This window comes from Lycorma delicatula, chromosome 9 (assembly GCF_047948215.1).
Source record: "Lycorma delicatula isolate Av1 chromosome 9, ASM4794821v1, whole genome shotgun sequence".
In the NCBI taxonomy this organism is placed as follows: Eukaryota; Metazoa; Arthropoda; class Insecta; order Hemiptera; family Fulgoridae; genus Lycorma; species Lycorma delicatula.
The window spans coordinates 47837390-47849693 of record NC_134463.1 but is presented as its reverse complement, the minus strand read 5'-3'; the positions used below and the strand labels follow the sequence as shown (position 1 = coordinate 47849693).

The following is a 12304-nucleotide window of genomic DNA, read 5'->3' as shown; positions in this document are numbered from 1 at the left end:
AAATGTTTAGCTATATTAGATCTGTTTTTTTCGAAAAAATGCATTTCGGCAGATTGCTCAAGAAAGAAGCATTTGGGAAAATATAGCTAAAAAATGAGACAGCCTTATAGGCCATATCTTAAAGCATCCTGGAATAGTCGCTTTGAAATTGGAGAAATAAGTAGATGGGAAAAATTGTGCAGACAAGCAACGTTTGGAATATGTAAAACAATTGTAGGATGAGGGGGTACACCGAAATGAACAGTGGCTCTAGATAGGGAATCTTGGAGAGCTGCATCAAACCAGTCAAATGACTGAAGACAAAAAAAAAGGTTTTTCGAAATATTATATCAAAAAAAGTCCATATTTATATGACAAAATGTACAAAATTACCTACAATAAATGCTTCTACTTTATTATTTTCTTTAAAACAAAACAGAAGAAAAAATAAAAAATTTCTAACCTATTGATTTAAATTTGAATGAATAAATATTTAAATTGTTACTAAGCTCCCGGTATTGATATTCTCTTCTTTTATTTCAGTTAGATGAGACGCTTGGTTAACTACGTATAAACTCGATCTATATTTATTCTGAACTCTCAATGGAAATTGTTTTACTCACTAACATAATCTATTTAAAAACTTACCAAAGAGAAAATGAATTAGGAAAATTCAATTTAATTCCCTGGTAAATTATTTACAAATATATTACATTTTTAATTATAGACCGATCGATATAACTTAATTAGAGGGAAAAAAATGTTACCTGGACTTTTATAAGTGGAAATGGTAAAGGGGCTTATAATAAACGTAATAAAATAAATGCGTGAGCTGTGGTGGTGGATGGTTGATTTGGGGATTGAAAAGAGGTTAAAAATGGTATTATTGCGATTTCCGGCGAAAGTTGACGTAAAAAAAATTTTGGTTATTTAAGACACAGAAAGGTATACTTTCACCAAGTTTCTTCAATATTTACACAATTTTTGAGGAAATGAAAAGTAAAAAACGACAAAAAAGATTTTTAGAATTTTTCTCAGAAATATTGAGGTTATGTTAAAAAATAACCTCAACAAAATATGTAGATTTTTGTATGATCTACAACTTTTGTTGCGGAACATTTTTTTATCAACCCCTCAAATCGCCCCTCCATCACCACCGCTCACGCATTTATTATTTTTTTTTACGTTTATTGAATCCCGTTTGCCATTTCCCCTTATAAAAGTCCAGGTAACAATTTCTTTTTCTCTAAGTGTAATTTGGTTGAACTATTAACCATAATCGTAATGAAATTTTTAAATAAAATTATTTTTTTTGTATTATTTGAAATACATAAGAAATTATTATTTATGCAATAACAAAATATATTTTTCATTTAATAAATGATTTTATTATTTTAATTTTTTCTTATCTTTATTTGTTTAAACGTAGGACTTAAAAACATTTTATTAAAAAATAAATGAGTTCATTATTTTACGCTTTTAATTTCTAGAAAATAAAAGATTACATTGCTCTTTATTTAATTCTCAGAAAAGATCTTCATTAGCAATCAGCATCAAGTCAGTGTACGTAAATATATCTACTTAATTTCTATCACATTTTTATATTAAATCAATCTAAAACGAATTTAAAAGTTAATACATTTTCTTGATATACATGATCAGTATTTACAAAACTATACTTTTGTAAAAGGTACTACGCTAATAGTTTTTAATAATAACAGCAATAAAAAATAAAATCTTTGATAAAAATTGAAGATATACATTGTAACAATACTAATAATAAAATAAATTACCATAGCTAATTTAATAAACGTTATTTCAGTTATAACAGAACTTTATTCATCGTTACATCTCTTATTGAATTATGATTTTTTATTATATCCTAATTGAATTTCAAGCTGGATTCCATATAGATGATTTTTCCTTGTTTTCGTTCTACTTAAAGATGAAAGATACGACTGGGCATTTATATTTATAGACAAATTTCACTAAATTTAATAAAGGAAAATAGTTTAAATAAAGGAAAATAGAAACTAAAAAAAGAAACTAAAAAAATTTGTTAAATATGAACTCGTACAATTAGTTTACATACTCAAGCATCTTATTAAATTCTTACTTTAATTCAATTTTAAAACAAAATATTTAACGAATAGTAAAAATTTTCCATCCGATATTTACTTACAAGCACATCAAAAGGAATATGTAGACGATGAATTAATTCTAGACCGGGTTAAATGCGTATGGGAGCGTCAACCAAAGATGCTTTATTACGAAACCCTTCATAATTTTAACGGAGAGTTTTAAGGCGAAGACTTAAGACGAAAACTGATTGCTGAAAAGTATGATCAGGTTTTTATTCCTGGTGAAATGAAATCTATTCTTCATCTTTTACACATATGCTTAAATTGACTATTTAAAATCAAACTGCGTGAACACTACACAAACGGAATGGTCAATACAACACAATGATAGGACCACATTCTCATCTGGTTAAATTTAAAAACCATCATTTATACATATTTGCGAATGGATTTTTGTAACTCGGTCAGAAATATTGGATGATTCGATTAAAAAATTGTTCACGATATCTTGTATTTCGAATGATCTCGATAGAAGTTTGAATTATTATTTGTGGTTAAATAATAACGACCATAATTGCTATTATACGGATGACAGTAATTCTACAACTGATAAGAGTAATTAACGTAAACATCTATTTTATTTTCTATGCCTTTAATTAAATATTTACATTATAGAATGTTTTAGAAAAATTATGCAAATAACAAATACTGTTATTAGCTCAATCTTCTATAGTAATTTTGTTAATAAAATATAAAAATCGATGTAGACACCACATGACTTCCTTTTACACCTATTAAATTACATATACACATTTTTTTTTAATGAAAAGTCCAAAAATTTTATTTCACTATTAACTACTGATTTTTTTTCATATTTTATTATTATTATTATTATTATTCTCTTGGGCAAGTCCAGTAAAAAGCATCCTGACCGGCCCAAAGGCAAGGAGCAGGAGCTATAACTATTGTTCTGACATGCATTGTATATGGTAACATGAACTATTGAATACTATGGGTGAAATATATGAATGAAAGACAAAATACCAGACATAAAAATTTATGAACTGCCAGATGTTAACGGCCATTGTCCTCCGTCTGCAGCTCCATCTGATGACGATTAGGTGGCCCTTAAAGAACAGGCGTTATCTTGTCGCTCAAGCTTGTGATGTGCCGACGGACCAAGCGGCATGTATCCAGCAACACAGCCTTCTGCATTGGTCGGAACAGATTTGCTGGTGCTCCAACGGATCTTAATGAACCACGCAGAGAACGTGGAATCTCTCCCATCGCGCCCAAAACCACCGGGACCACCATTACGCTCTCCTGGTCCCAAATCTCCCTGACTTGTTCTGCAAGATCCCTATACTTCATTAGTTTTTCCGTGTACTTCTTCACTATGTTGGTGGACAATGGGATTGTGACATCAATCAGGAAGGTGATCTTTTCCTGCTTCTTGGTCAGAACGATGTCTGGCCTATTATTCTCCACTGTCCTGTCCGTCAGAACAGTACGATCGTAGTACAGTTTATACTGATCGTCGTCTAATACAGGCTGAGGAGCATACTTAAAATTCGGGACTGAAACGGCAAGGAGATCCAGGTCCAAAGCGAGTCTCTGATGAAGAATCTTCGCCACGTTGTTATGTCGGACTGTATATTCCCTTGGAGCTAAAAACTGAGGCGCAGTGGGGTTAGACTACTGTCACTTTTTACTATAACCCCGTGAAGCAAGCTGGATTGGCTCTTCTCTAGGAAGTATTTCCGGAGATTCAGCAGTTGTTTTGCATGAACCTCCCGCAAATCCACAACGCCTCTTTCGCCTCTATTCCTGGACAGGTGAAACCACTCGACGGAGCTGAGGGGGTTATGGGAGCGGTGTCGCGTGAAGGATACACGCATCATTCTATTAAGCCCTTTAAGGTCTGTCCGCGTCCAATTTATCGCCAAAGCTATAGGAAATCAACGGAACGGCAAATATGTTAATGGCCTTTACCTTATTAGAACAACTCAACTGGGAACTCATGACGGCTCTTACTCTACTCTTGAAGCCAGATGTAAGTGCCTCTTTCGCTCGACTATGGCTAATTCCAGTATCCTGCAGGAAACCAAGGTACTTATATGTCTCACCACGCTGCATTCCATTAATGAGTGCAGGAGCATCCATCTGCGGCACTTCACACGCCTCAATCTGCGACCATTTTCCTCTCTTCATAGCATTGACCCTACACTTGTCAAGACCAAAACTCATGCATATGTCGACACTGAACCTCTCGACTAATTTGACAAGTTGCCGGATCCCTTTTACAGTGTCAGAAATAAGCTTAATATCATCCATATAGATGAGGTGGCTAAAACTGTACTGCCCAAGAGCAAAACCCTTCTTGGACTTCTGTAAGATGGAAGACAGAGGGTTCAACGCTAAGCAAAACCATAGAGCGCTCAAGGAATCGCCCTGAAAAATGCCTCGGTTGATCTGTGTTACTCCGACCTTAACAGGGTTTCTATCTGGAATAGTCAGCAAAAGATTTGTGCACCACTTACCCATAACGACACTTAGGCACTCAACGACAACGGGATCGACTTTGTAGAGACGTAAGACCTCAACCAGGAGTGCGGAACCGAGTCAAAGGCCTTCCTGTAGTTTATATAACCAGTATATAGGCTGCCCCGACTCTTCTGTTTTTTCTTTTTTTTTCTTTTTCTTTTTTCTTTTTATTATTATTAATAATAATAATAATATTATTATTATTTACAAAAGTATTTTATAATTTTTAACAAATATTTAAATTTATTATTCATGAATAATAATAAATAAATCAATACATTTAAATTAAAAAAAAGAAATGAAATTCGATTCGAACCACTGTGCCTTCCCCTTGTAAGATTCAAATACATCATTAATTAAAACCGTATTTGGATATAACTCTGGAACCAAAGAAGATAAGTACCACTTATATGATATATCTTGAAAAGCTCTGAATGATGGCTTATTACTGCAGTTAAGAAAAAGTCCAAAATTCAAATTTTTTGAATTTTGGATTTTTTTGGTTCAGTCGATTACAATCAAATGGGGAGATGGACAACTAGATGTTACAACAGTCCCAAATCCAAAATTTAAACATTCTAGGGCTAATTGTTTTTGAGTTACGCGACATTCACACATATGTACGTACAGACGTCAGGACGAAACTAGTCAAAATGGATTCAGGGATGGACAAAATGGATATTTCCGTTGAAATCTGAAAACCGAAATTTTTCGCGATCACAATACTTCCTTAACTTCGTACAAGGAAGTAAAAAACATATTAGGTAAATGATATCTTACAGAGGACCTTACTTCAAACCTTACTTTTTTATATGATACCTTACTTCAGAGGATGAATGAAGATGATGTAAATCAAATGTAGTCTTGTACAGTCTCAGGTCAACCATTTCTGAGATGTGTGGTTAATTGAAACCCAACCACCAAAGAAAAACGGTGTCCACGATCTAATATAAAAATCCGTATAAAAGTAACTGTCTTTACTACAATTTGAACCATAGAACTCTCGACTTTTCAAACCTAAAACTCTTCAAACATTGATGCGTCTTTATACGTACGTTATTATCATGCTATACCGACATCAACGTCGTATTGGAATAATATTCAGTAAAACTAACCTCAAATACCCCATTAAAAATAATATATATAAATATGTTTATATATAGTTGTTTAAATATACATGTTTAAATATGTTTTTATATATTTAAAATATGTTTATAATCAATAAAAATATTTGATAATATTTATGTAATGTTGAATATAGTGAAAGTTTTGTGAAATAAAGAAAAAAAAAAGCATTTTTAAATAATAATAAATAACACATCACATTTTTATAATTAACAATATTCACGACTTGAATACAATGTAATATTTATGGCAACTTCTATTAAGACAAAAAATAATTAAAAAAAAATTACCAAAGACAATTATTAGACTGATAAATGGTTTTCAGTTATTTAGTTTTATTGGCAAAATAAATAAAGAGTTGAAATAGTTTTTTATCTTTTGTTAAAGTGATAATTCTTTCTAAATTCCGATTAAGCAACGTGTATATATATAGACTATTGTTGGGCAACGTTTCAACTTTCAATTTTATTAATGAAATATAGTTTATTATTTTATTTTTATTTAATTCCTCAACTGCGTTTGTGTTTATTATTTGCAACTCATATTTCTCCAGTTTATAAAGTCCACCAATGATAATACGGCTACAAAAGAGTTATTAAGAAAGCAGTAAATGTAAAAATCTGAAAGTAACCATCAGGTTACAATTTTTGGGAATAACATCCTAGTTATACAATTAATCCAAGCCTTATTTAGATATACAAAAGTTATGGAACAAACATTGTGTAATGAATAAATGTAATGTACTACTATTAGTAGTAATACTCATGTTGAAAACATCACTCGACTTTTGAATAATACTATTTATACTAACGTGTTTCAGTTATTATTCTGGTTAATAGAACCAGTAATTACTATTACAAAGAAAGACATAGTAAAACGTTACTATTACACATACACCTGATCACATTTTAATAAATTCATTGCCGTTCTTCGAACTATTCAGACATTTAAATAGACCATAACTAAGAGATGAATGGTGTAATAAAACACTAAATGTTTCCTTCTTCTGCCATATCGTAGAACTCTTGAATGTTAATATATTTTTGAAATACACGGTTTTTTTAAGGTTTATAAGCGTATATATATCAAAAAAATGGTTCATAATTGTGATAGCTCTTAGCAATACTGATAAGTTTGAGGTATTTATTACTATACAAAAATTATAATTACTTTTAATTTACTAATAATTTCGTTTTGAAGCGATCGTTTTTTTTTATATTTTTTTTATTTTGTTATGAATCTTCTATATATAAATATGGGTGGAAACTTACATAACATGAAAAATAACTTTGAAATTTTAGCCAAATATTTCAATACACTCCTCAACTGCAAAGCCCCCTCTAAACAACTTAGACTTGTAAAACCTACACCGAATCCTGACTTACTTCCACCCACACACAAAGAAATTTGAACATAATCAACTCATTGAAAAACAACAAGGCTCATGGCGAAAACGAAATTATCGCGGAATTCTGAAAATTTGGCCACAAAAAAATAACGCCTAAAATTCACAGAATAATATTAGAAGTCTGGAAAACAGAAAATATCCCGAAAGAATGGGATAATTCCTTGATACACCGAATCCACAAGAAAGGAGACAAGACAGATCCGAACATTTCCAGAGGGATTTCACTTTTCCATGTCACCTATTAAGATCCTCTCTAGAGCCTTGCTGAACCAACTCAAACCCCAAGCGAACTGGCAGACTGGTGAATATCAGGCAAGAATCAGAAAAGGAAGGTCCTGTATCGAACAAATCTGGAATATCAAGACCATAATACACATCAGACGATCTCGGAACACCACAGTCACATCTACTTTAAAAAAGCCTAGCAATTTTAAAAATTTTAAATTAGCAGGAAGGTGTTCTAAATTTCATTAAAATGAGTATTAGTATGATATTATCAGTTTGTGATTGATGTATTATTGTAATGGGTTTATTGATTAATTATGTGTAGTATGGTTAATATTTATTTTCACTTAATATTGAGATGTCCGATGAAAATTGAATTAAAAAATCGAACGTCGTAAAATTAATAATTAGTGTAATTAATAAATTTTCATCCACATTACTACTAATTTTCACTTAACATTATTCTAAAAAAATACCTCTTACATTTATTTATTTTTTATTTAATAATTTTGATGTTTCATAACCATGCAACAGCTTAAATAATCAATTAATAAAAAAATTAAAGCACTTTAAAAAAGAAATGTAGTTAAAATTTTAGTAGAAATTTTTATCATTTTTCTCATTCTTTATTTTAACATCTATTTTACCAAATTTTAGATAATTGTAAATTAAAAATAATTTTAGAAAACTTTTTATAAAATTAATCAGCTAAAACATACTTTAAACTATATTATAAGTAACTTATATATTAATTTTATAAATGTTATAATTTATTTTACAAACTTACATTTTTATTTTCAAAGAGCCGTTTAATACTTCATAAGTTGCATAGAATCAAATGAGAACTGACAATTTAAATTTGTAGGTTAAGTTGATTGTTATTGAATGCACGTGTATACATCATTAAAATTCATGAAAAATAATGTAAAATACTCACTTCAATACTGCACCTTACAAATTTCCACAATGTACATTTTTTAATTAAACTTTAAAACGTTATTTCAATAAATAATAATATAATATTTCTCAATACGCGCACAATTCTAAACGCGATCGCAGTGCTGCCTACTTGTTACTTCATTAGTTGTGATTTCGTTTAAATTGGCAACGGCTATACGGGCTCTTTGTGATTGGCCGTTGTGTTTGACAGCGGCCATCTTGCAATAATCTGATTGGTTTTCCTTTGTTTACATTTCCATCTGATTTATTAGCATCTTATTTAATAAAAAACTGTTTTCTCGCGATTTTTTGTAACACAATAATAACACAAAATTACGAAATATTTTTCTCAATTTGATTGCAGCACCAACTGTCGGGACAAACTAAAATTAAAATAGAATATTATTGAATATTCTATACTGCGGTGGTAGTGCAGTCTGCCGGATCCAATGTAAAACATTCCAAAATCAACTACTACTTATAAATAAAAAATTAATTAAAAAAAACAATTTCCAGTGGACCAAATTGTGAATCCAAATCATCGGATCCCCTTGAAAACACACAAAAAAATTCATCAAAATCAGTCCAGCCGTTTAGGAGGAGTTCACTTTCATACATACGCACACAAGAAATATATATTTATAAAGATAATGCAGTACTGTATAGCTATTTAAACCATAAACTATAGGAACAGAAGAACGAAGAAGGTTAGAAACATTCGAGATGTGATGCTACCAAAAAATTATGAAAATACTATAATTAATGAGGATCATCAATGAAAAAGTTCTTACCTGAATATATGAAAAAAGTAGCATTTGGAAATCATTAGAACGCGGAGAAATACCTTTTTCACTTTAGTACCCATATTATATGCCAAGAAGGAACCGCAAAACCTGTAATAAACAAAATTTAAAACCAATATTTTACAGTATTTAAGAAAAATAGATATATATAACAAAATTTATATTTTTTTGTTTTTTTTTTACATTGAGAAAACCAAGACTTCAGTGTACACAGAAAATAATAATCTAATCTTTGGATTGATGACAGAAGAGGAAAAATACAAAAAATTCTTCAGTTTAAAACTAAGAATACATCTCTTGTTTACAGATATATTTTCAAGTGTTTAATTATATGAATAAACCACATAAAAGAAAATTAACAATATATATATCGCAGGGAAATGATGAAAACGGAGATTTGATCAAATCCCTAAGGTTTTGATCAATAGGATTTTTTGATCAATTCACGGTAGATGTTAAAATTACAACTCTGTGGGTGATTTCCCTAAAGAAAAGAAGTGATTTGATGAAATCCCGTAACCTTTTTTAGTGAAAAGATGAAATAAATAATTAATTTTGTAAAATTTAATTTTCTTTAAAATTTAAAATTAAGTTTAGTTAGGTTAAGTTAAGTTAGTTTTGTTTCCGGTGTTCTTTGGTGGTTGGGTTTCAATTAACCACACATCTCAGGAATGGTCGAACTGAGAATGTACAAGACTACACTTCATTTACACTCATACATATCATCCTCATTCATCCTCTGAAGAATTATCTAAACGGTAGTTACCGGAGGCTAAACAGGAAAGAAAGAAAGAAAGAAAGAAAGAAGTTAGTTTTGTTTAAAGTTAATTTTGTAATTAATTCTGATTTTTTTCTATATCTGAACCCATTTTTCTACGGTAGGTACTTGATAAAATTCGAAATATAGAAAACAATAATAAAAATGCGCACAACCTTCCTCGTGTAATGAGATGTAAGAGTCCTGACTTGTTTATTTCATTTCTTGACTAAAACAGTTAAGGGATTTGATCAAATCACTTACTTTCTTTAGGGAAATCACCCCACAGACTTGTAATTTTAACATCTTCCGTGAATTGATCGTCTAACTTAGGGATTTGATAAAATCTCCGTTTTTAACATCTCCCGACGACATATATATTAACTCTACGTAAAAAAGTATTGGAAATTTTGATAGTAAATTCTACCTGCTAAATAATTCATTTCAAGCAGTAACAACTGAATTCATGTTTACATATCTTCGATATTTAATTAAACTGCTTTTATCAGTTGAAATAATAATAATAATAAAGTCCCTCACTTTAAATACCTTGGAGAATTTACTACGCCGAACAGCTCTGAGAAACCAAGTCAATTGGACCGTCTACAGAAGGTTAGGAAAGCTCTAGGTTTAGTGCAAAATCTCTATAACAAGAAATCCCTTTCGCGTCAAACGAAAATCCGGCATTACCCACAGCATTTATGCCAGTGAAACATTGACTTTAAATAGGAAAACCGAAATAGAAGAAATAAAGAAACAGGAAAGGAAGATTATAAGGAAAATATTGGGACCGAGATAAACTGAAGAACGATACAGATTAAAACCGAACGAAAATGTTAAGATATACTCTAACATCGAAACTGACACAAGGAAAAGACGAATGAAATTCTTCGGACACCTTTGCAGGCTGCCGGAAAACCAACTGACCAAAAGAATAATCGCGTACTTAACATCATTAAAAGTTGCAATCCCCTGTGCTCGCGGAAACACGAGAAAATTTAGAACACGCCGGGATTACGCTTGAGGGGATCATAGACAGAAACACATACAGAAACAAAATAGATAGATAAGAAGTTAAACCAGAAGCGCCGAAACCTAAACAACATCGTCCGAAATGGTCTGAAGAACGGAAGACCTTTTCTGAAAAAATTTTGGAGCGAAAAAAGAAATGCCAAGCGAAAGAAATATGAATCATGAATGCTTAACGTCTTCCATTGGGATGTTCTCGATTTATAATAATAATAATAATAGATAATATCAATTGTTATCAGTTAATAAAAATAATTTTATTAGTTACTTAAGTTTTAATGATATTAAACAATTTTCTATATATTTGGAGGATAAAAATTTAATTATTGTAAATAAGTTGATAAATTAAGCAAACTGTCTGGAAAACGTTTAATTTGAATTGTTAATAGATTTTTATTATTTTTTTACAACGTAACATTCTCTTTATTTTACTATAAAAATTAGTCACAAAGCATAATTAGGTTATTTAAAAGTGAAAAATGGTTTTACATTTATTTATTTATTTTTTTGTAAAAAAGGATAATTTATTGGAATGAAATCAAAAATAAATTGTTGTTATGACTACTATAATACATTTTTTAATCCTACGCCAAGTTTTTTTTATTAGTAATTTACCCACAGATTTCTATTTAATTTATAAATGATGGTAAGAAAAAACTTATAAATATTTCCACGAAATACAAATTCTGTTTTTATTCTTTTTTCTTCAAACTTTAGGAAAATTTTGGTTTAAGAAATAAACTTTTTAAGACTTTAAATGTTTTATTCATAACTATTAGTATTAAAGGAAAAAAAACAGAAGAAACTAATTGATGAAACTTTCTGAGGTCAGTGATTCCAAACACGACACTTCTTTTAACATTTAAAAGAAGTTTTGTAATTTGTTGGCGTAAAGATTCTAAAGGAGAATGAAAAAAAGTGTGTAGAGTTCAAGAAGCGTAATTTCTGGCGTCTCTTGGATCCGGCAATTGTTTTATGTTGGCAACTCTTTCACCAATAGAAACTAATGTCAACAAAAGTAATTTAATTACGTTTACACATTTCATTTTGTTAAAGAAAAAATTCAATTTTCGTTTTCAGTTAAAATAAATTTCTTTTTATCAATTTTCAAAAGTTATATTTATTACATTGTTATTATTTGTTAATTTTATTTGTAATTATGAAAAAATACCAAAGAATTAAAAAATATCTTTGTATACGATTGAAATTTGTTAAACACAGTCTTTTAAAATGTTAAGTAATAATACTTTCAGTCATGGTGCAATCGAGATAAAAATATTATGGAAAGAGTTTTCCAGTACAATCAGTTACAGACTGATTGAGCGTGTATTTAGAAAGCAAATAATAAACAACAATTAATACAAATTTATATAAAATTTACAAATTTTTACACAAAATTTATGCAATTACAGAT

At 30.0% G+C, this 12304-nt stretch overlaps 1 protein-coding gene across 1 annotated transcript in view; it reads left to right on the top strand.

The window, feature by feature from the left end:
• LOC142330199 (alkaline phosphatase-like) overlaps positions 1-12304 on the top strand; it is an 887512-nt gene that overhangs the window by 530050 nt on the left and 345158 nt on the right. The window lies entirely within an intron of this gene.